The sequence below is a fragment of the Acomys russatus genome, chromosome 22 (assembly GCF_903995435.1).
Source record: "Acomys russatus chromosome 22, mAcoRus1.1, whole genome shotgun sequence".
NCBI classification, from domain to species: Eukaryota; Metazoa; Chordata; class Mammalia; order Rodentia; family Muridae; genus Acomys; species Acomys russatus.
Genome location: NC_067158.1, coordinates 43,100,315 through 43,124,673, shown reverse-complemented (window position 1 = coordinate 43,124,673; position 24,359 = coordinate 43,100,315). Strand labels below are relative to the sequence as shown.

Below are 24,359 nucleotides of genomic sequence, written 5' to 3'. Positions count from 1 at the left end.
CTGTGGGTCAAGCCCAGGAACTCTTGTATGTTAGGTAAGTGCCCTACCACCAAGCTACATCCTCAACCACCTACAGCTCTTTAACTAGAAATAACTGCTCCTCCACACCCTTTATCAGAGCCTCTTGATTATACTGCTGAGGAAACTAAGGCTACAGACACCTGCTTACAGGGGACTGCTAAATCTCAAGCCAGGACAGAGATGGTGCCAAGTACTGGGGAGGGAACAGTTAATGTTGCCCCACATCAGTGAGGACTGGGTTATGAGACAAATCAAAGAATCCCTCCACTGAATACACCCGAGAGCAACACAGAGAACGACAGACACATCAGAGGCCACAGGGTACAGTGAATCAATGTAATAACAGGAAGGGCTTGGTGGGATTCAACCTTAGAGCACTTGCCAAGCATACAAAACACTCTAGGGGCGCTGGAGAGGTGGCTCAGAGGTTAAGAGCACTGGCTGCTCTTCCAGAGGTCCTGAGTTCAATTCCCAACCACCACATGGTGGCTCACAACCATCTATAATGTGATCTGATTCCCCCTTCATGCAGGCAAAGCACTGTGTACATAATAACAAATAGATCTTTTTTGTTTAATTTTTTTTTTTGAGACAGGGTCTCTCTGTGCTAGCCTTGTCTGTCCTGGACACGCATTGTAGACCAGGCTGGCCTCGAACTCACAGAGTTCCACCTGCCTCTGCCTCCTGAATGCTGGGATTAAAGGCGTGCGCCACTACACTCTGCCATTAATTAAAAAAAAAAAAAAAAAGCACTCAATCTCTCATTCCACGTTTAATTTATTACACTTAGGTTTTTTGTACGTGGGGGATGGGTACATGGGTGTGTGGGTATATGTGTAGTTTGGTCTGAGGGTAACCTGCGGGAGTTGATTTTCTTCTTCTGCCTGGTCTGGTCATTAGGCTTGGTGGCAAGCTTCTTTACCCACTGAGCCACCTCACCACTCCTTTCCTAAAAAACTTTTATAGCAGGAAAACATAAAAACATAGAGTTAGCCACAAAGAACAAGGCGGCCTGGGCAGCTGGGACCACATGAGACAGGTGGGGTGGAGGAGGCAGTGAGACCATGGAGGTATTTCAGTAGGAGGAGGCGTGAACTGTCTGATTTTACCTGGAGTGAGCTAGATAAAGTGAGAAACTGTAAAACCTAAACTTCTGACCCCAGAGGCTTCTCCCAGTTCTTGGAACTGCTAACCTCAAGAGTTCCACCTAATTCCCAGAAGTTCCCCCAGGCCAGATGTCCTAATGTCCATATGGATTCCAGTGATAAGCAACCCCACCTGCTTTTTTGCCTTTAAAACTAGCCTGTAACAGCTACTCGGGGTCCTTCGCCTCCCGAGTGCTTAGGGACCCTGACACATCAACAATTGGGACTTCTGGTGTGTCAGTAATAAATTTTACCTATACCTCTCAGCTGGTGTGACTTGAGTGGTTTCTCGCGGCGACCCCCTTCCCGAATTGGACTCCCAGGATCCAACATTTTGGGCCAGGGTCCAACAAAAGCAATAAAGAGATACGGTTGACTTATATTGTGAAAGCGTTGTCTGCGAGAACAGGTTAGTTCTTCCAACTTGTCAGGCCACCTTCCAGGGTGAGACTGGAGCCCAATGCTAGGTCAGTGGTGAGCATACATAGGAGGCTCTCTGTAAGTTTGAAGCCAGCCTAGTGAACATGGTGAGACCCTGTCTCATAAACCAACAAACAAACAAAAGATAAAGGCTATCTATCACAAAGTAGGCTTTATCTTTGAAGAGCTGCTGAGCGAGCAGATTTGAAGACCCATCAGGATTTCAAGCCCTGTGGAAGCACAAGGGAAGACTTTGCTGTTAGGATCCTGTGTCATTGCCTGACACTGGGGGCGGGCAGAGGAAAGGGGGAGGAGGCATGGCCCTGCCCAAGGCTATATAAGAGTCCTAGAAACCTACAAAAAGAACACTATAATGGGCAGATCTGGGCCCAGAGGTCCTGTTCAAACTATGGCACCAGCCAAGGACAATACATGCAGTAAACTTCAAACCCCTACCCAGATCTAGCCAATGGACAGGACATTCTCCACAGTTGAGTGGAGAGTGGGGTCTGACTTTCACAGGAACTCTGGTGCCCCATATTGACCACATCCCCCGAATGGGGAGGCCTGGTGGCACTCAGAGGAAGGATAGCAGGCTACCAAGAAGAGACTTGATACCCTGTGAACATATATAAGGGGAGGAGGTCCCCCTCTGTCACAGTCATAGGGGAGGGGAGTAAGGGGAAATGGGAGGGAGGGAGGAATGGGAGGATACAAGGGATGGGATGACAATTGAGATGTAATATGAATAAATTAATAAAAAATATTTTTAAAAAACAAAAAGGATAGACCCTCCTCATGGCTCTCTCTTTCTTTCTTCTTACCGCTTTCTCTGTCTCTGTCTCTTGCCTGGTATCTTTTTTTTGGGGGGGGGGGTTTCAAGACAAGGTTTCTCTGTGTAGTCCTGGCTGGCTTTGTAGACCAGTCTGGCCTCAAAATCACAATGATCCATCAGCCTCTGCCTCCTTAATGCTGGGATTAAAGGCATGCACCACCACGCCTGGATTTATCTTATCATCTTATATCTTTAAAAAAAAGATTTATGTATTTATTATGTATACAATGTTCTTTCTGTACTTCAGAAAAGAGCACCAGATCTCAGTACAAATGATTGGGAGCCACCATGTGGTTGCTGGGAATTGAACTCAGGACTTTTGGCAGAGCAGCCAGTGCTCTTAACCTCTGAGCCATCTCTCCAGCCCTCTTATTTTTACTTATAAAACTTACCATTTAGCGAGGAGCTGTGAACCTGAACCCATGGTGATGAAAGCATATGTAAGCACAGGTTTGTTTGTTCCCAAATGTGATCCCACTGTTTGGGATATAGAGGCAGGAGGCTCCGGAGTTCAAGGCCATCCTTAGCTAGGTGAGACCCTTTCAGAAAGAGTGATGATTGGAGGGGGACGGTCCGGGTTGCACTCAGCCAAAGATCACTTATAGAAGGAGAGTCAGGGCAGAGAATTAGTGATCAGAAAAATTAAGAGAAGCAAAGGAGACCAGGAGTGGCCAGTGAGGCAGAAGGCAAAGCCAGCCCCAGACACTCTACGCCGTTGTTCTGCACACGTTTTCACTGAGGACCACACAGTGAACATTTTCACCTTCACGGGCCACAAGCCCCTTGCTGCCATCGCTTCATTCCTCCATTACTGACCCAAAGCAGCCACAGACGCGTGTGAGCAAGCAGATGTAGCAGTGTTCCAGTAAAGTCCAGGAGAACCTGTGTAGGCTGATGACTGACCTGTGGCTGTAACGTGCCAAACCCTGCTAGAAACAAATGTGGCCCCAGGAGTTGCGCAACGCCGACAGAGAGCTGGGAGAGCTGGGGTTCTGGCAGCCAAGTTGGCAGAGCGTTGTAAGGAAAAGCGATAAGTGGACTCAGACACTGCTGACAGCAAGAGCGGGTGAAAGAGAATCAGCCAGTGACAATGGGAACACAGAGGACACCAGTGGCCCCGGCTGGCACATCTTGCTACAATGACTGGGCAGGGCTGATCAGGAGGAGTGGCAAAGAGTGCAGATTCTTTTAAAGAATTCTGGTTCCTGGGAAAGGAGGAGGTGGGTGAAGCAAGGGGAGAAGTTCAGAGAATAGCTATTCTTTTTGGCCAACGAACCAGGGACACGATTGCTATTCACACAGAACCCAATTGCTATCAAAGCAGGGGAGTGGCTGAGGTTCTTTTAGGCAGCCAGGCATTGCTGTGTTGGTTCAAGGAGCACACAAGATTTGGATTCACAGGAACAGAAACTTGGGCTCTCCAGTGCTGAGTTAGAAGCCACTGAGAGATGCTTTCAGTATGATGGCATTCCCCTTAGGGCATCATTCAATGGCAAAGAAGCTGAGAGTGGTACAGGCCTGTAATCTCAACACTCAGGAGGATGAGCACAAGGATGCCAGCCTGAGCAGCTACTTAGTTTGGGGCCAGTCTGGGCTATGTGAAGGGCCAAATGCGCGCGCGCGCGCACACACACACACACACACACACACAAAGGCCAGGCATAATGATCCATGCCTGTAATCCCGGTGCCCAGAGGCAGAGACAGGTGACCCAGGGATACATTAAGAGATTTTGGCACAAGCCAGGCCTGGTGGTGCACGCCTTTAGTCCCAGCACTTGGGAGGCAGAGGCAGGCAGATCGCTGTCAGTTCAAGGCCAGCCTGGTCTACAAAGTGAGTCCAAGACTGCCAAGATAACATAGAGAAACTGTCTTGAAAAAAAAAAAAACAAAAATAAATAAATAAATAAATAATTTAGAAAAAGAGATTTTGGTACAGAGAGAAAAATGTAAAAGAAAGAAGGAGGTGACAGGGAGGGAGGGGAGGAAATCATGATTTTATTCTACCCTGAGCTCCAACATGCAATGCCACCATCTACACAGCCAAGGGAGTTTCTCATTAACTGCTCTGAGTTATTAGCATGGGGGTCCAGCCAGTGATGGAGCCTAAATTTATGTCATACTTTGGTTCCCGGGGAGTCCAAACTGTTTCAGATCAATTACCTCATCGATCTCCCAAGCTCTCCTGTGAGATTTAGAATTATTATTTCTTTTTCATTTCAACAGCCCTCCTGTTATCAACAGAATGGTGATAAATACTATATCCCAAGGTTTATGGTGTGGGACCCATGACCATTTGGTTGGTGGCTTTTGCCTCTGAGTGGAGCCCTAAAGGGAAGCAAGGAGTTGGAGAGGTTTGGTCTAACAGACTGGTCCCTCTGCGTGTCCCCTATCGATGGCAATTGACCTGACTGGGAAAGGTCCCACCCTGGAAGCACTCTATCAGCCAGCTGCCCAGTGTGTCCTTTCCTATGTCAGTCAGATCATGGTGCACCAGGAAGAGCTTGGCCCTCCCCCATAACCCCCTCCTCCCTGACACAACACATACACAGTTTCAAACCCAGGGCCTGGAATATATTAAGCCAGGAATGTACCACCGAGCAACATCCTTAGCCCCCACTGCTGATCTGTCTTGGCAAAGTGTCCCCATCTGACCCAGCGTGAGGGAGGGTTGGATGGAGGGTGCAGTCCTGAAGATTCAGGAACGTCTACAAGCAAAAAATCAAAACAAAACAAAAACAAACAAACAAACAAAAGATGTGCTGGGCATGGTGGTGCACGCCTTTAATCACAGTATTCCGGAGGCAGAGGTGGGCAGATTACTGAATTCGAGGCCAGCCTGGTCTACAAAGTGAGTCCAGGACAGCCAGGGCTATTACACAGAGAAACCCCATTGGAGGGGGGCGGGGGGTGGGGGCACGGAGGGGAAGGGGAGGGAGAGGCTCCTGTGATGTCTTGATATTGTCCTTTCTTTCTTTCTTTTTTGTTTTGTTTTTCAAGACAGAGTTTCTCTGTGTAGCCTTGACTGTCCTGGACTCACTTTGTAGACCAGGCTGGCCTCGAACTCACAGAGATCCCGCCTGCCTCTGTCTCCCCAAGTGCTGGCACGGACCACCAAGCTCGGCTAATCCCAGTGTTTTTAACAGAACTGCAAGTGGCAGGCAGATCGCTGTGAATTTGAGGCCATCCTGGTCTACAAATCAAATCCAGGACAGCCAAGGCTACACAGAGAAATGCTGTCTTGAAAAGCCTAAAAAAAGAATTGCATTGTTGAGGACAGACCTAGCATATACCTGGCAGGGTTCTGGGGTAACCAGGAGACACTATCCGGGTATTTTTCTCTTAGCTACACAATATGAAGTCAGAAGTAGAATCTGGAGCTGTTTCACACACAGGGCTCTCCAACTCTCATTTCCATGTGCTGAGGCACAGGCTTCAGAGAAGGTAAGCTCCTCTTTCATGCATAAACCCTTGGCTCTCCTTCCTGCATTGCCTACTTCAAGGATAAATCCTAGCCTGAAAATCCTGAAGGCCATCCACTCTTTGATCTCAGCCCAGAACTGATACTCAGCCACACCACACACAGTTATAAAGCCATAAAACAATCAGCAGTAATTGTACCACCAAACAATAATTCCCACAGGAGTGCCAACATGTACCCAAGTGCCCAGTTTACACAGCGAGAGAGCTGCAAAGCCTACAGTGTTGTGAAAGCTCTTACAAGGCGGTTTTCTGGGGAAAAAAAAAAAAAAAAACAACTGGAGGTGCCTTCTTCCATGTCATCAGGAAGCAGCCTCAAGCAGCTGAAACCCAGTTTCCTTAAAGGATACTACGTGGTGGCGCTGCCTTTAATCCCAGCACTCAGGATGTATAGGCAGGCAGATCTCTGTGAGTTCGAGACCAGCCTGGTCTACAAAGTGAGTCCAGGACAGCCAGGGCTATTACACAGAGAAACCCTATCTCAAAGGAGAAAAAACAAGGACACTATAGCTACCTGATTCTCACCAGGGTCAAAAGTTTTCTGGGAAGGTGGAAGTGAGGAATACTAATTGGGTAGATAAAAATGTATGAAGAAACAAACAAACAAAAGGGAGAAGCTGAAGAGATGGCTCAGCGGTTAAGAGCACTGACTGCTCTTCCAAAGGACCCGAGTTCAATTCCCAGCACCCACATGGCAGCTCACAACTGTCTGTACCTCCAAGATCTGACGCCTTCACACAGACACACATGCAAGCAAAACACCAATGAACATAAAATAAAAACAATATTTTTTTAAGTGTGTAAACCTAGGAGACCAGCAGCCGTGAAGACTGTTGTGAGTGGGACCTCCAGCCAAGGCCCATGGCAAAAGAAAGCCAACACATCTTGGAACCAGCTTTGGAAGTTTGCCAGTTGATCAGCCAGTTTCTCTGCTAATCTAGCACGTCAGGTCATCAGGAGCACTGTCAGAGTGGCCCTCTCCCACACCGGTAGCAGGTCCTTCAGGGCACTCTCACCACTGCTTTCGTTAAGTTGGTACACCAAAGATGAGGCTTCACTTCACGTTCCCCAAGTGTAATTATTTGAATTGAGCCTGAAGAGAAAAAAAGATGTTGGGGTGGTTGAGCAAGGAGTTACGGGTCATGGTTCTGTTTAACTTCTTAGAGGGAACAGCTCTTCAGTTCGGGAAGCAAATAACATCTGTTTGTAACGTTTTTTCTTACACAAGCTCTCCAGACCATTCGTCTTTAAGAACAGGGCCTGGTGATAAGTTAAGTGGCTTCTGTTTACTGTAACTCAAGAACTTAAAGTTCAACTCGGCCCCAGCACTCAGGAGGCTGAGAGTCAGGAAGATCAATCTGAGTTGGAGGCCAGCCTGGTCTACAAAGTGAGTTCTGGATAGCCAAGGCTACATAGAGAAACCCTGTCTAGAAAAACCAAAAACCAAAAACCAAAAATCAAAAACCAAAAACCAAAAAAAAAAAAAAAAAGCTCAACTCAGAAGGCAAGGTGGTGAGTGTAAAATGGAACACTTCCACTTTGCTAGAGGGTGGGTGTGGCCTGCAGGAGCCACCTTTAGAGGCGTATTCTGAGCTGGAAAGGTTTCCATAACTCCAAGCACATTCTGTAATTACTCTTATGAGACCGTATTGCAAGGCCAAATTAAAAGACACGTGTACAAATCTGTGTTTCCATCCAATAAATAGTGTCCCGTGGTTCATCTGCTCTCATATTGCTTTGTTTGCTTGTTCATTTGTCAGTGTTAACAATCAAACTCAGGCTGGGTTTTGGTGATGCACACTTTTAATCCTAGCACCTGGGAGGTAGAAGCAGCTGAATCGCTGAGTTTGAGGCTAACCTGGCCTACAGAGAAAGTTCCAGAACAGCAGGGGATTACACAGAAAAATAAATAAGTCAAACTCAAGGCCTCTTGCCTGGTAGGCAAGTGCTTGTCCTGCCACTTTCTTATATTCCAACTTCTATACTCTATTACTTCCAGAAATGACTGTCTTTGTTTATTTTTTAAAATTATTTATGTATTTATTTATTACATACACAGTGCTCTGCCTGCATGTATACCTATATGCCAGAAAAGGGCATCAGATCGTATTATAGATGGTTGTGAGCCACCATGTGGTTGCTGGGAATAGAACTCAGGTCCTCTGGAAGAGCAGTCAGTGTTCTTAACCGCTGAGCCATCTCTCCAGCCCTCGCTGTCTTTGTTCATAAACATCAAATTCTTGAGAAGATTGAAATTTGGAGCCGGTGGATGAGATGGGTCAGTGGGTAAAGGTGCTTGTCACCAAGTTTGACAATCTGAGTTTAATGCCAGAAACCCAACACCATGAATGTGGAAGAAGAAAACCTAGTCCTGCAAGTATTCTTGGACCTCTATGTGTTCAGTGCTGCATGCACGTGCATACCCAAGCACATGCCCTACCCTTGTTTACATATTTAAATATGCAATTAAAAAGAGAGGTTCAAATCTGCCACAGCCAAAAACATATGGGGGAAATGTCTTGCAGACTTTGAAATGAATGTTCTAGAATAGCTACTAAAATATAAACAGTAAAAATGATGTGTGAGCAGAAAACTTTCCAAGGGGGTGACTTTATTTTTTGTTTGTTTTTCTGAGACAGGGTTTCTCTGTGTAGCCTTGGATGTCCTGGACTCACTTTGTAGACCAAGCTAGCCTTGAGCTCACAGAGATCCACCTGCCTCTGCCTCCGCAGAGTGCTGGAATTACAGGTGTGAGCCACTGTGCCCAGCTAAGGAGGTGACTTCCAAGGCCACATGTCTCATCCTTATGCACCAAATCATTAAGTGCCAAACCTGAAGAGGCTGTGGACATAGAATGGGGCCGTGAGGGACAGGGCTGGGAGAGTGAGGAGCTTTTCATACTGTATACAGGCACCTCACACCCCTGGTGCCAGGCCCAGCTCAGCATCACCCCTCACACCCCTGGTGCCAGGCCCAGCTCAGTATCACCCCTCACACCCCTGGTGCCAGGCCCAGCTCAGCATCACCCCTGGTATCAGGCCCATAGCAGCAACAGCAGCAGCACACAGACCTGAAAACTACCTTTCTCAGACACTTTGTTAAAAGTACCAGATTTGGGCCTGGGGAGATAGCTCATCAGTTAAGAGCACTGACTGCTCTTCCAGATGGTCCATGTTCAATTCCCAGCACCAACAGTGCAAGCTTACAACTGTAACTCCAAGATCTGGCATCCTCACACAGACATACTTGCAGGCAAAATACTAATGCACATAAAATAAAAATAAAAATTTTAAAAATTGCCAGTCATACTTCCAGACATTCAGAAAATGTAGTTCTAATTTTGTATTTTTTTAAAGATTTATTTATTATGTATATAGTGTTTGCCTACATGTAACACCTGCATGCCAGAAGAGGGCACCAGATCTCACTATAGATAGTTGTGAGACATGGTTTCTGGGAATTGAACTCAAGACCTGTGGAAGAGCAGCCAGTGCTCTTAACCTCTGAGCCCCCCTTTATTTTTCTGTCTTTAAAATAGGTTTTTTGTTTTGTTTTGGTTTGTTTTGGTTTGGTTTGGTTTTTCGAGTCTCTGTGTAGCCTTGGCTGTCCTGGACTAACTTTGTAGACCAGCCTGGCCTCACAATGATCCGCCTGCCTCTGCCTCCCGAGTGCTGGGATTAAAGGTGTGCGGCACCACACCCGGCTTGAAATAGGGTTTTAAAAGGCCCAGATTGGTCTCAAACTCTCTATTTAGCCAAGGATGACCTTGAACTCCTGATTTTCCTGCCTCCATCTTCTAAGTGGGATTACAGGTGTGTGCTACGATACCTGGCTTTATGTGGTGGTGGGGACTGAACCTAGAACCTCATGCACGCTAAGCTAGCTCTCTTCCGACTAAGCTACATATCCAGGACCATGATGCAGTTCTAATTAGTTACAGTAAGAACTGAAAAAGCTAGACAACTTGCCTGCCAGTGTTGGGCATATGCCTCCCATCACCTAGAAAAAACACTCCATAATACCAGGTGGCCTAGAGAATGCAAATCACCTCAGCACTCAAGAGGCTCAGGCCCACTGGGCATGGTTGGCACACACCTTTAATCCCAGCATTTGGGAGGCAGAGGCAGGTAGATCTCTGTGAGCTCTAGGCCAGCCTGGTCTTGAGTGCCAGGTCAGACAGACAAGGCTACACACAAAGAAACCCTGTCTCAACAAAGCAAAACAAAACCACAAACAAACAAACAAGAGGCCGAGGCCCAGAGGAAGAATGAGAAGTTCAAGGTCAGCCTCTACATATTGTCTCAGAACACCATGGTAGTAGATGCAGCCAAATGGTAGACCATTAGCCTAGCATACATAAAGCCCTATGTCCCACCCCGAATACCAAGACGGCAGTCTCAGTGATGCTGACAAAATGAATTGGCTTTGTTTAGTTTAGTTGTTGTTGGTTTTCTCTGTGTAGCCTTGGCTATCTTGGACTCACTTTGTAGACCAGGCTGGCCTTGAACTCACAGCAATCTGCCTCCCTGAGTGCTGGGATTAAGGGACAAAATGAACTGGATTCAAGCTATGATACTAAGAACATTTTCTGATTTCTTTGGGAAAATAGGCTGGCCTCCAACTAATGATCTTCTGCCTCAGCCTTCCAAGTGCACAGAGCACAGGTGTGTGGCACTGTGGTGTGACACTTTCTGGAGAGACGTGAAGAAATACCTACTCTGGATAATGAACTGATGACAGGCCAAAGTAACAATACCACCAAAATACAACTTGGTGAACCATTGAGTTGATTGGTTTACTTACAGGAATATGTGTGAGCATGGATAATTCAAAAACATCTAAATCAGGCTGGAGAGATGGCTCAGAGGTTAAGAGCAATGGCTGCTTTTCCAAAGGTCCGGAGTTCAATTCCCAGCAACCACATGGTGGCTCACTACCGCCTATAATGAGATCTGGTGCCTTCTTGTGGAGAGTGTGTGCATATGCAGGCAGAATACTGTATAAATAATAAATAAATCTTAAAACAAACAAACAACAACAACAAAAACAGCTAAATCCCTAAAAGTCCACCACAGCAATGGGTGATGATTCACAAAAGCTAGAAGCCTGGAGCTTTATGCATGACTTGCAGACAGCTCAATGGGTTGGCAGGTCAAAGGGTCTTTTTTTTTTTTTTTTTTAAGACATATGGCCAACTCAGACTGGCCTCAAACTCATGGCAATCCCCCTGCTTCAACCTAGGAGCAATGAGTTGACAGACATAAGACACTATACTTGGCTCTTGAGAGATGCCATCTAGCCAGGCGTGGTGGCACATGCCTTTAATCCCAGCATTCAGGAAGCAGGGGCAGACAGATGTCTATGAGTTGGAGGCCAGCCTGGCCTACAAAGTAAGTCCAGGACAGCCAGGACTACACAGAGAAACCCTGTCTCAAGAAAGAAAAAGAAAAGAAAAGAAAGAAAGGAAGAAAGAGAGAAAGAAATCTGTACCATTACTACAGTCATTTGTAGAGTCACCACAGGCTCCACTGTTTAACACGGCAGGCTGTCATGGAGTGATAAATGCTATGCTCCTATTTTGCTAAATTCTTGGTTTATCTTTAAACATAAACTGATACTATCATTGATTTGCCTGCAACCGCACCTGCTATCGAGAAACTGTAGAACCTAAACTTCTGACCCCAGAGGCTTCTCCCAGTTCTTGGAACTGCTAACCTCAAGAATTCCACCTAATTCCCAGAATAGTTACATACAAATTTACAGATATCAGATGTCCTCACAAGAAGTTCCCCCAGGCCAGATGTCCTAATATCCATATGGATTCCAGTGATAAGCAACCCCACCTGCCTTGTGGTTTTTGCCTTTAAAACTAGCCTGTAACAGCTACTCGGGGTCCTTCGCCTCCTGAGGGCTGAGGGACCCTGACACATCAACAATTGGGACTTCTGGTGTGTCAGCAATAAATTTTACCTATACCTCTCAGCTGGTGTGACTTGAGTGGTTTCTCGCGGCGACCCCCTTCCCGAATTGGACTCCCAGGATCCAACATTTTGGGCCAGGGTCCAACACTATCAGGGTGCCCTACTCTGTGGATAACCATTAAAGGTCAGGCCTGGCCAAATTAGAGAGAGGAGGCTGAGAAAGCAGGTCCAGGAAGGATTGGGAGTAGATGTTAGAAGGATCTGAGTGACCGAAAGCAAAGTTGCTTCACCCTAGAAGAGTCAGAAGGACTTTCTACAAAATGAGGTACATGGACAGACTGTTGCAGAAAAAAAGCAGTGCACTCTTGTCCCGTGATAGCTGTGGGAGAGGGGGGGTAGGATGGGGGAATGGGAGTGGGGAAGGGGATGGGGGGGTCTCAGCCTTCTGTGGCATTGATTAGAAGAGGAGGAACATCATAAAACAAAGACCATGTGTGTGTTTCTAGCTTATTTTTTTAAAAATGAAATTACATTTTTCTGTATGTTGGGGAGAGGGCATCCACGTACCACTGTGCATCTGTGCAGGTCGGAGGCAACTTTTGGTGTCAGTTTTCTCTACCCTATGCATTCTGGGGATAGAACTAAGGTTTGATGGCAAACATCTTCACCACTGAGGAATATTACCAGTCTTACTTGTGTGTGTGTGTGTGTGTGTGTGTGCTCAAGCATCTTTCAGGGATAGACCTGAGGTCATTAGGCCTGTGCAGCCCTTTGACCTACTAATCCATCTCAGCAACTCAAGGTCCACACTTCTTTTTCCCCCTGAGACAGGGTCTCTCTCTGTGTAGCCTTGGCTGTCCTGGACTCGCTGGACCAGGCTGCCTCGAACTCACAGCAATCCGTCTGTCTCTGCCTCCCAAGTGCTGGCATTAAAGGCATGCGCCACCACGCCTGGCGATCCACACATTTTTTTGATGAGAACATTATTCTCAGCTCTTTCCTGATTTCAAGTGAGATTTCTTTGCCTCCGTTTAAACTCAAAGCTCAAACGCTCTCACCGCCAAGAGTCTTTCTGGTTCGGGGTGGGGGAAGGGGGACGGTGCTGACCTTTTGCTCATTTCCCAGCTCCATGGAAGTCTTTGCCTTTCCGTCAGGGATTTGGAACAGCAGTAAACCAGGATAAGGAAGGGCTCTGTGTCTGGGTAAATCTTCTGGAATGTTCTGACAAGCCTAGGGTGTGCAAACGAGGAAACTGGGATTCAAAGGGATCTGGTGACTGCTCGGAGCCTCAGAGCTTGGAAGATAGCGTTTCTTCTAGCCTGGCCAGAAGTACAGGTTCTTTCCTTTACGACAGGAGTACTTTGTGCTCCTCATGTGCACTGGAAAGTTTACACACCCACACACACCTCATTCTTCTTTTAACAGGGACTCGGGCTTGCTATAAACCCGAGGATAACCTTGAACTTCTGAGCCTCTTGGAAGACCAAGGGACTCTGACGCTTCCTGCAAAAGCCCCTCTAACTCCATTCTCTTCTGGGACAGAGGCATCCTTCAAGTGCTGGGAATGCCTTGTAATGTGCTGTGCTGTGCGAGGAATTAAACTCAGGGTTCCCTGCCTTCCAGGCAAGCACTCTACAGACCGAGTTAACATCTCCAATGTCCCCGTGGGTCTCTTCTTTCCTTCTCACCATTTTTCTATAGCCCCGGTTGGTCTGGCTCTTGAGGCAATCCTCCTGGCAGTCTCCCCAGTGCTGAGATTACAGATATGAGCCACCCCATCCAGCTGTTCACTTTCTTTTTTTCTTTTTCTTTTTTTTTTTTAGTTTTTCAAGACAGGGTTTCTCTGTGTTATCTTGGCAGTTCTAGGCTCGCTTTGTAGACTAGGCTGGCCTCGAACTCACAGCAATTCACCTGCCTCTGCCTCCTGAGTGCTAGGATTAAAGGCATGCGCCACCACACCCGGCTCTTTTCTTTCTTTCTTTCTTTCTTTCTTTCTTTCTTTCTTTCTTTCTTTCTTTTTTAAAGATTTATTTATTATGTATACAGTGCACATTAGATCACATTATAGATGGTGGTGAGCCATCATGTGGTTGCTGGGAATTAAACTCAGGACCTCTGGAAGAGCAGTCAGTGCTCTTACAGCTGAGCCATCTCCCCAACCCCAGCTGTTCACTTTCTACGGACTGTGTCAATGTTGGACCCTGGCCCAAAATGTTGGATCCTGGGAGTCCAATTCGGGAAGGGGGTCACCGCGAGAAACTACTCAAGTCACACCAGCTGAGAGGTATAGGTAAAATTTATTACTGACACACCAGAAGTCCCAATTGTTGATGTGTCAGGGTCCCTCAGCCCTCAGGAGGCGAAGGACCCCGAGTAGCTGTTACAGGCTAGTTTTAAAGGCAAAAACCACAAGGCAGGTGGGGTTGCTTATCACTCACTGGAATCCATATGGATATTAGGACATCTGGCCTAGGGGAACTTCTTGTGAGGACATCTGATATCTGTAAATTTGTATGTAACTATTCTGGGAATTAGGTGGAATTCTTGAGGTTAGCAGTTCCAAGAACTGGGAGAAGCCTCTGGGGTCAGAAGTTTAGGTTTACAGTTTCTCATTTCCACCTCTTGCTGCAAAGAGTCTCCATCTTGAGACTCCTGAGTTTTAAGCACTTCGGTCAGGATTAAGGCCTGAGTGACATTAAGTCAATCTCTGAAAAAGGCCATTAGGTGGTTTAAGAGGCAAGGGCCGAAGGTCAGTATGAGCATGAGTAGAATCAAGGGTCCAGTGATAGACGATATCAGGGTGGAAAACCAAGGGGACTGACTGTACCATTTTTCGAACCATCTCTGGTGGGCCTCCCATTCTCGTCTCGGAGCTTGGTCATGGAATCTCTAATTACCCCAGAATGATCTACATAAAAACACTCTTCTTTTAAAGCTGTGCATAAACCTCCTTTTTTTTTTTTTTTTTTTTTTGAGAAACACCAATTTTAGCCCTCTGTTTTGCAGGATTACCTCAGATAGTGACGTGAGGGACTCTTGATTTAGTGATGGACTGTTCTATGGCATGGAGGTCCTCGTCTATAGCTATCCTAAGCTCGGTGAACTGTTGGGTTCCTCGAATTAAAGCTGCCGTCCCTGTCCCTATTCTTGTCGCAACTCCTAAGCCTAGCATGACAGCCAGAGTCAGAGTGAATGGCTCTCTCTGAATGCGGGAGGGGCGTGTGACCTCAAAGTTGGCCTCGAAAGCCTGGGCAGTCTGGTAGTAAATTTTAGGGATGAGCTGGACTAGCACACAAGGGGTGAGTCCAGTGTTGCAGGCCCACCAGGTATTGGGGAGGGACTTTTTGGGATACCGACCAGACCATATCCCCCATTTGGGATTGGACCTACCATGTGAGCTGTACAGGCTGATGGGGATTGGGGTCAGCCGTCATTTTTGGGGCCAACATAAGAAAAGCACAGTCAAGGACCAGATCTGGTAAGTCTTATTTTTAGAGGATCCTAGGAACGGTGGAGCTGCCATTTGGTGCGGTGGTCAGAGTCGGAGGGAGCGGCCTTGGCGTGGGAGGCGTGTATCCAGGCTGCAATTTCGTCTACCTTGAGAGCGGTGGGCGTGGTCAGGAGTATGGTGTAAGGTCCCTTCCACCTGGGTTCAAGTCCTTGAGAGCAGTGTCTCCTGATGTAGACTGAGTCACCAATGTGGAAAGGGTGCCCCGTCTGGTTGTGGCCAGGCTTGTAGATCTCGGCAAGAGGGGCCCAAACTTGGGCCTGCACCACTTGTAGCCCTTTTAGGCAAGCCTGTAAATCAGTTTTGGAAGCAAAAGGATGATAAGAATTAAGCATTGTAGACAGGGGTGGTGGGCCTCCGTAAAGGATCTTATAGGGGGTTAGAACAAAACAAGAGGACAGAGTTAAAGGTAGGAGGCATCTCCAGTCTTTTAAGCCAGTCTCAATGGTCAATTTAGCCAGGGTCTCTTTTAGATGTATTTATCTTTACCTGTCCTGAACTTTGGGGTCTATAAGCACAACGTAATTTTTAATTAGTCCCCAGGATCTTGGCCAATCCCTGACTTACCTGAAAGACAAAGGCCAGCCGTTATCTGACCCAATTACCTTGGGGAGTCCGAAGCAAGGGAAGGGTCTGGGATGGTGGTTTTACTATGTGGCCATGGCCACAGTTCTGTCAAAAGGCAATTTATGTGGATGTCAACTGAAGTTGTTTAGCTCCATGCGATTGGCAGCTGGGCTCTGGGCCGGACTTGGGTAGAGAGCTCGGGTCTGGTCTGGTTGCGTTCTACGGTGATGGCTTCCTTGGGTGGCGTCTGAGGTGGCAGCGACGGCGACAGGACGATAGAGGACTGACGGACCGACTGCGTGGGCAACGCAAAGACCGCTTAAGGCAGCGAGGGTGTGTCAGCGAGGGTGTGAGTGTGTGTGCCGGGGCACTGACCCCGGGTGGAAGGAGCTGCCGCTTTGTCTTACTGCTGTTTTTCACGTTGAAATTGCCCGCTTTACAGTCCGGCAGAGGTCGATGGAGTGTTGTGGCAGTTGGCTGAGCTGGCTGTCAGGACCTCTTGTTGCTGGTCAGGTTTGCACGCAGCGCGGGGGGGCTGTGGGTCCAGAGTGCGGCGTGCTGTTTTGGAGTGTGTTTAGCCAGAGCAGCAGCCGCAGAGGTGGCGGCAGCAGCAGTAGGAGCAGCCACCTCAGCTTCCATCCCTCCACGAGTCACTGTGGCGGAGAGGGAGGGAGGCGAGTAGCAGGGTTGAGGGTGGCCAGGAAATTGAAGGTGATGTGTTTAGAGTTTTAGTCATTATTTTTGTCCAGCACCAGGACTGACTGAAACCTTTTACCGGTCTTCGGGTCGTTTAGGGCAGCCTCGGACCCAATGGCCTCTCTCCTTGCAGTAGGTACATTGGTCTTTTTTTTTTTTTTTTTTTTTTTTTTTTACCTTGGGCCGCCTTCGGTCTCCACTCTCTTTATCCTGTCCTCTAGGCCTAGGTTTATCTGCTACCACTGCGGCCAAGATCCTAGTCAATTCCTTATCTCTTCGCTTTTCTCGGCGGTTCTCACGTTTTTCCTGATCTCTAGCTATCCTAGCTTCTTTTTTCTCGGGTGTCTCTCTCTTGTTATACACCTTCTCTGCCTCTTTAACTAAGTCCTGAATGTTAAAAGTCGGATGCCATCTAATCACTGTAATTTTCCTTTAATATCGGGAGCTGCCTGATCCGTGAAGGACATGACCACTGTTGCCTTGTGTTCAGCTGCTGTGGGGTCAAACGAAGTATACATACAGAAACCATCTAGCAATCTCTCCAAAAAGGCTACAGGGCTCTCGTCCTTTCCCTGAGTTATGGTTCTTACCTTGGCCAAATTGGTAGGGCGCCCTCTGGCTCCCTTGAGACCCGCCAACAGAGCCTGGTGATAGACAGGGAGATTCTCCTTACCTATAGGGGTTTCATAATTCCAGTCTGGGTGTGTGAGGGGGAAATCAGAATCTTGCATCTATCTCTTAGGGAAGATGGGGTAAGGAGGAAGAGGATCCAGGAGAAGGTCCTGGGCAGAATCCGGGGGCAGGATGGGCTTCTGATTTTGTCAGGAGTCAGGGTCCCCAGTAGTCGGAGTCTGGTCCTGGGTGGTTGATGAGGTCACCGGGAGAAGTGTAGATTCAGGTCTCATCGGCGGCTTAGGTGGCAGGAAAGGGCGGACCCAAGGAGGAGGATCAGAGACCAGGTTCTCTCATGTCAGAACGTAGGGTACCTGGTCGGGATGGCCATGTGGGCCTGGGCTAAAAACTTTGGAGATGATGAGAGGGTTAAGGTCCCCTCAGGTAAATGGGAGGGAGGGAAGAATGGGAGGATACAAGGGATGGGATAACCATTGAGATGTAACAAGAATAAATTAATTTAAAAAAAAGAATGGATTTGTACAGAAAAAAAAAAAGGTCCCCTCGGGTGGCCAGCCCACATGGCAAGTCGGCCATTCTGAGGCGCAAAAGCCAGGGTCCTTTTTTAACTTTCACTGATAGATTATGTCCTCTTGCCCTAACGTCCGTCCAATGGTCCAAAGTCAAAGATAAAGGGGTCGTCACAGTCTGTCCCATTTCAAAAAATAAGAAGCAGAAAAACAATATAAGCACACAAGACACTATCACATCCAAGCACACTTGTCCGCGTCTGGACTTGTACAACCAACCGAACGCAAGTTCCGATGGGGTAGGCTTCCTCACCTTCCCCTTAAGAAGGAACACTCCGTCTCCTTCATCCCGAAAAGAGGCAGTCAGGCTGTTCTGACTCCCCTTCACCCTTAGGGCATCCCCCAGGGTTGCAGCCTGCGGCTCTAGCACATTTGCTTCCGCAGCCGCTGGGTCCGTACGGCCCACAGTGGCAGCTGCCAGAAACTGAAACCAAGGCACGAAATCATCAGCACTTCACTCAGACACACAAAACTCACACAGACCTACCTCCAAGGGGTCATTGGGGGTCTTGGGTGCTCACGCAAATTCCCGGCCCATGCACCATCCCACATTGAAGGTGGGCCACTCTGAGGATCAGAAAGTCTGCCAGTGTCCTTTGCGGATGCCCACAGAAAGCTCGGCCTCGCACATCTTTGAAATGGTCAAGGGTTAGAGTCAAGGGGGTGGTCACAGTCAGTACCATGTCAGTGTTGGTCATCTCACTCAACACAAAAAGGTCAATAACACACACAAACAGAATTAGCAGACAAGAAGACACAAGCCAAGTGGCAAAGGATCGACGCCAAACTGAAAGTACAGATACCGATTCGGATGGCAAAAGCTCTCTCTGCCACAGAGGCTTTGCCTACTAACAATACAGATTCTGATGGTGGTGCGAACACGCGGTCACCTACGGAGTTGAGGAGATTGACGGTATCATCAGAAGTCTTCCAGACTACCACCGGAGCATCCTCCAGGGCAAAATCAGACCACCTGGAGCATCCCCCAGGGTGAAAGGGAGAAAGTGCTGGACACATCTGTCCCCCTTCTCATCCCAATACAGATTGCGCACTACCGAGAGACAGAAACACAGACAAATACAAAACGAAAGTAACTCACGTCTCCGTCGTTTGTCAGTGGCCAGGGCCAAAAAGGGCCTTCAGCAAGGTGAGTTGGTGGTCCCAGAATGACCCAGATCCCGGACGAGCCCCCAAATGTTGGACCGTGGCCCAAAATGTTGGGGAGTGCAATTCGGGAAAGGGGTCGCTGTGAGAAACCACTCAAGTCACACCAGCTGAGAGGTATAGGTAAAATTTATTACTGACACACCAGAAGTCCCAATTGTTGATGTGTCAGGGTCCCTCAGCCCTCAGGAGGCGAAGGACCCCGAGTAGCTGTTACAGGCTAGTTTTAAAGGCAAAAACCACAAAGCAGGTGGGGTTGCTTATCGCTGGAATCCATATGGATATTAGGACATCTGGCCTGAGGAAACTTCTTGTGAGGACATCTGATATCTATAAATTTGTATGTAACTATTCTTGAGGTTAGCAGTTCCAAGAACGGGGAGAAGCCTCTGGGGTCAGAAGTTTAGGTTTTACAGTTTCTCATCAACATTTCCTGTGACACAAACAGTAACAGCAACTGAGCTCCTGTGACTGAGGCCAGAAGCCATGAGACGGGTAGGTTTCGGTTTCATTTTGTAGCTCCAACTGTCCTAGAACTTCTTATGTAGTAAGGACTGGCCTTAAACTCACAGAGATCTACCTGTGTCTGTCTCCTGAGTCCTAGGATTAAAGTCATATGCTGCTATGCCTGGTTTTATTTTGTTTTGCTTTTGTTTTTGTTGTTGTTTTAAATATTTATTTATTATGTACACACTGTTCTACCTGCACATAGGTCTGCAGGCCAGAAGAAGGTACCAGATCTCATTATAGATGCTTTTGAGCCAGCATGTGGTTGCTGGGAACTGAATTCAGGACCTTTGAAAGAGGAGTCAGTGCTCTTAATCTCTGAGCCATCTCTCCAGCCCCTTTCTTTTCATTTTTGATACTAATCTCTTAGTCCATGCTGCAGGCAATACACATTTTTAAAAGATCTATTATAACCCTAGGGATGCCAGCACCCATCACATATGAATCCCTTGCTGACTATAATGTCATTACATAGTATAGAACACTTCACCTGACTTTGTTCTTCCTGTTAAAGAACCAGGACCCTTGTCCTTGATGCTCCAATGAGATAAGAGATAGGTAGAAGCTATAGCCCCATTTTTCCCTTCAGGACCAAAGCTCAGGACCTCGCATGGGAACAGCAGAGGAGCTGGTCCCCAACTACCATTTACCCACAAAGCCACTGGCTTAACGGGCAGAGCCATTCTTATCTTTCTTTCACTGGCTGAGTGAAGATGCCCAGTGACTGGCTGCACACGGGCATGCATGTATCAGTGAGGTGCATGCTGCGCCAATAGCAGCAAACCTCACAGCACAAAGGAAACATGCCCCCGTGGGGCTCACGTCTTCCTCAGGAAGATGCCATGAAGGAATTAGAATGCCAGCTGACTAAGCACAGTCAGGGACTGGTTAATGTTTTAAGAATAGAGACAAACTGGTTACATTAAGGAGAGAAACCTCCACACTAAGGGCTTTACAAGAGTTCTCTGTGTTCACGCCCAGGGGAAGGAACTTGTACAGTTGACACATTTTATAAATCTAATCCTACTTTCCCACCACATTAAATAATATCTTAATATATAAACCCTTTAAGGCCCTAGGTTTAATTCCCAGTACTGCCAATATACTAGAAACAAATAAGTAGTATTCAACTAAAACCTGACCATAATTCTCTCTCTGTCTATTCTGACACTGCTAAGAGTCCTACTGTAGCAATCAAGGTGCTATGTAAAGCTAATTGCCTCTTCTTGCATGAAGAACCGAGAGTTTTTACTTTTTGCCACAGAACCTTCTAGAAATGCCCTGAAGTCACCTCCTGAAGCCACACGCTGGAGGACACAGCTTATCCTCTGGGGCTCTCTTCCTGGAAGTATTCACTCTGAGTCTACTCAGATACACACAGTCTGAGGGACTCATGGGAGACCACCGGTCTAGACATGCAGAATCTTTTTTTTTTTTTTTTCCTTTCAGGACAAGGATTCTCTGTGTATCCTTGGCTGTCCTGGAACTTGCTCTATAGATGAGGCTGGCCTCGAACTCAGAGATCTGCCTGCCTCTGCCTCCCAAGTAGTAGGATTAAAGTCATGCTTTGCCACCTCCCAGCAACACTCAGGATCTTTGTTGTCAGAGACATAAGTAATTCAGAGGCAGAAAGAGTAAAGGAGGCTAAAAAGACAAGACAATAAAGTTCAGTGCCCAATTCCTTACTGGATTCCAAACAGCCATAAAAGACATCCCTGGGACTCTTGGAGAAACATAGTTATGGACTCTTAAGTTGGATAACAGCTCTGCCCATGAGTTCAAGGCCAGCCTTGTCCACTTAGTGAGTTTCAGGCCAGCCAAGACCTACATAATGAGAGCCTGTTTCAAACAAACAAACAAACAAACAAACAAAAGCTAACAGCTCTCTACCAACATACATTTTACCACATCCGACAACAGGTGGATCTACCGGGATGTGGAAAGTGGAAACATAGCTCTGTAGTCATAAAGTGCTTGCTGGAAGATCTGGGGATGCTCATGTCCATGGTGAAAGGACCAGACAAACTCCATTTTGAAAAAGAAACTCCGTTTTGTGTTAAGCCTACCAAGGGCTGAACCCACATTCCAGAAAAACCACAAACTAGTCTAAACAGAAAAACATTCCCTAGAAACACAATCAGCTCACCTTGGGAAAGTCCAAATATACTCTCTGCTGGTCAAGTTGACCAGCAGGTGGTCTGGCACATAGCAACAACCAATCAGGAGCAACCAGGCCAAAGTTCCTAATGCCCCCATGACCTCTTCAATCAGTCTTCTCTATAGACCAACTTGCCCCTACACCTATTACCCAACCACAAAACACCAAGGCTTGTAACTCCCTGCTTGCAGCTTTTCTGCCCAAATGTCATCCAATTATATACTATAAAACCCATTTCTTTGTCTAAAACCTATAAAAAAAAAACCCCTCTCAATAAAGACTTGAGGCCACTTCCCTGTACCTGCTGAGTCAGTGCATCGGAGGGGTGGCTCAGGGTTCAAACCTGCAATAAAGACTTTCTTGCCATTGCATTTGGATTCGGCTCTTGGGTGGTCTGTTCAGGGAGTCTCCTCCACAGAAACAGCCTCTTGTCTTCTGTGCCTGATGGCCAGACTGCCTTTGCCCATGATACCAGTTAGCCACAGGCGCCTGAGTGAGACAAATGTCTAGGTGGTGGACTGGCTATGTTTTGGGCATAACACATAGCTGCCCAGTGGTGCATCAGAAAGAAACCAGAATAAGGAAATAAATATGTATATGAATGGATGTGAACAGAGCAGCTAGAAAAAGTAATATTAAATGGTGAGTCCAGGGAAGGGGTGGAGGACATTGCCCTAGTTTAATTTATTGAATTTTTAATTTATTTGTTTTATTATTATATTATGATTGTTATTATTATTATTATTATTTTGCTGATTCTTGTTTTGTTTTTTGAGACAGGGTTTCTCTTTGTAGGCCTGGCTGTCCTTGACTCGCTTTGTAGACCAGGCTGGCCTCAAATGCCTGGAGATCTGCCTGCCTTTGCCTCCCAAGTGCTGGGATTAAAGGCACGCACCACCATATCCGGCATGGGTTTGTTTTGTTTTGTTTTGTGTGAGACAGGATAGTCCTGTACAGATTAATCTGGCCTCAAATTCTCAAAGCTTCTGCCTTAGGTTTGTGTGCACTACTATACCTACTCTTTGGACTAGGTTTTTGTGTGTGTGTGTGTGTGTGTGGTTTTTTTTGTGTTTTTTTTTTTTGTTGTTGTTTGTTTTTTTGTTTTTTTTTTTGTTTTTTTTTTGGTTTTTTGAGACAGGGTTTCTCTATGTAGCCTTGGCTGTCCTGGACTCGCTTTGTAGACCAGGCTGGCCTCGAACTCACAGCGATCTGCCTGCCTCTGCTTCCCAAGTGCTGGGATTAAAGGCGTGCGCCACCACGCCCGGCTGTGGACTAGTTTTTATAGTTGAGAGATGGGAATTCTTTGAACAAGCCTCCCCACTGCCTATAATTCCTAGCAGTGCTTTCTGCCACTGTGAGACCCTATTGTGGCCTGAGACCCTTTGTGGAATAAAGTACACAGCGTGTAAATGGCTTTACACTGCAACTTCTTCCTAGGTGTATTTTACTACAGTGAGCAGAAACATGATTAAAGCAAATGGAAAATACACAAATCACAGTTGCTGTTTCACTTGAAAGTTAAAAAAGTCAGCCAGGCAGTGGTGGAATATACCTTTAATCCCAGCACTCAAGAGGCAGAGGCAGGTGGATCTCTGAGTCAAGGCCAGGCTGGTCTACAAAGCAAGTCCAGGAGAGCCAAGGCTACACAGAGAAACCCTGTCTCAAAAAACCAAAAAATAAATAAAAAATAAAAAGTCTACATTTAAATGATTCAGTTAATCTGGGCATGATACACAGCCTCACTCAGCCAGGAGGATCAGGAATTATGAATGGGAGTTCAAAGCTATCTTGGGCTACATAACAAACCCAATGCTAGCCTCATAAATACAAAAACAAAACAGACACAGTTCCAGATGTGTAGCTCAATGGTAGAGTGACTGCCTGCCATGCACCACGAATTCCATCCCCAGCTCTACCGCAGAGCAGTGGTAGGGACCAGGCGTGCAGTACACACCTGAAATCTTAGCACTTGGAATGCAGAGGTGGGGTGATCCGAAGTTCACGGCCAGCCTTTGCTACACAAGTCCAGAGGCTAGCCTGCACTACATGAGACCCCATCTCTAAGAAACAAACAAATGGCTTAGCTAGAAAAGGGCTTGTCACCCAAGCTCGAGAAGAGGGGTTCAAGCCCAGCACCCACATAGGAACTAGGTGTGAAAATAGCGCTTTGCCTCCTTTCCCTATTTTTAAGATAATTTTTTATGTGTTGGTGTTGTGACTGCACATATGTATCTATACCACATGCAGGAAGTACCTGTGGAGGCCAGAAAATGGAGTTTTATCCCTGGGATTGGAGTTACAGAAGGTTGTAAGCTGTGGTGTGCGGGTGCTAGGAATCAAATCTGGGTCCTCTGTAAGAGCATCCAGTGCTCTTAGTTGCTGAGCCATCTCTCCAGCACTGTCTCCTTTCTTACACACACTTGGTAAACAGTTACTAAGGCTGAATAGAAAGGGAGAAAAGACAAAGTGAGGTGAGCACCAGTTTGCCTTCGTCCCCCACCCCCACCCCAGTGCCTTCTCTCTCTCTCTCTCCCTTTCATGACCAGCTTCTCCTGCCATGAGGGCCTGTATCCTCAAAACCATGGGGCAAAATATACCTTTGTTCTTTAAACTGCTTGTGGTGGTTTGAGTCAGACAATCCCCACAGTCTTGGGCATTTAAATAATTTTTAAAAAGATGTTATTTATTTTACATATGCGTGTTCTATCTGTATGCCACAAGAGGGCACCAGATCTC

At 46.9% G+C, this 24,359-nt stretch overlaps 1 long non-coding RNA gene across 1 annotated transcript in view; it reads right to left on the bottom strand.

Annotated features, from left to right (window-relative positions):
* Nucleotides 1-1,051: 1,051 nt before the first annotated feature.
* The window catches only part of LOC127205824 (uncharacterized), a 31,635-nt gene continuing 8,327 nt past the window's right edge, over nt 1,052-24,359 (bottom strand). The window contains exons 2-3 of the long non-coding RNA XR_007832688.1: nt 11,630-11,743; nt 1,052-1,228 (exon numbers count right to left, since the gene is read on the bottom strand). This is a non-coding gene — a long non-coding RNA (uncharacterized LOC127205824). The remainder of the gene's footprint in view (nt 1,229-11,629; nt 11,744-24,359) is intronic.